Consider the following 725-nt stretch of genomic DNA (forward strand, 5'->3'; position numbering starts at 1 on the left):
AGAGTATATTGTCTGCCACGAAGTGTCCATTTAAGAGACGTTTAGGGATGTTTAGCAGCAACCATCTGTTCTATTCTTAAAGTGTAATGGAATGTATATGCGGGAAAGTAATGTAGTTACAGAAGTTTGCCCCGGGTCTTGGGAAGAGAGATTTGGGAGAACCTGGTTCCCTACAAAATCATTAGTAATAACTCGTGGCTTTGAACCTCATCTCTCAAAGGTCAAATGCTTCACAAATGCCAAAGGGCATCCAGAACGCAGGCCACTTCACAGCTACAGAGCACCTCTCGCTCGCAGTGGCCCAACTACGGAGAGCCCCGCCTTCCAGGACAGCCCTCCAATCAGCGGGGCGGCCGAGCCCAGCCCTTGCCAGTCACGTGACGCGGCCAGGCCCGCTTCCGGCGCGTCGCGGACAGCTGACGTCTCCAGCCCGGCGTAGCGTCAGGGTTGGCCGGCGGCGGAGGCGGAGGCGGAGGCGATGGCTGTGGACCCCGAGCGGGCTTGAGGGCTGCTACCCAGCTCCGTCCCGCGCCTTCTCGCGGCGACCCGGCGCCTCGGTCTCGACTCGCTCAGCGCCTGCTCCCTCCCCGGCCGCTGCCTGGGCGGAGGCGGAGGCCCGGGCTGGCCGCCCTGCTGAGCCCCGGCTCGGCCCCGGACGGCCCGCTGCTGTGCGGAGAGGAGGCCGAGTCGGTAAGAGGCGGCTGCGGGGCCCGGAGGCCGCCGGC

General features: G+C 63.6%; 1 protein-coding gene across 2 annotated transcripts in view; it reads left to right on the plus strand.

The window, feature by feature from the left end:
• Positions 1 to 415: 415 nt before the first annotated feature.
• Positions 416 to 725, plus strand: part of Phf20l1 (PHD finger protein 20 like 1) — a 76,202-nt gene continuing 75,892 nt past the window's right edge. The window contains exon 1 of one of the 2 annotated variants that reach the window (XM_004642485.1): positions 416 to 690. The gene's annotated coding sequence lies outside the window, so the exon portion shown is untranslated. The remainder of the gene's footprint in view (positions 691 to 725) is intronic. The other variant, XM_004642483.2, reaches the window with a different exon arrangement.

Source organism: Octodon degus, unplaced genomic scaffold, assembly GCF_000260255.1.
Source record: "Octodon degus isolate 3935 unplaced genomic scaffold, OctDeg1.0 scaffold00154, whole genome shotgun sequence".
Lineage (NCBI taxonomy): Eukaryota > Metazoa > Chordata > Mammalia > Rodentia > Octodontidae > Octodon > Octodon degus.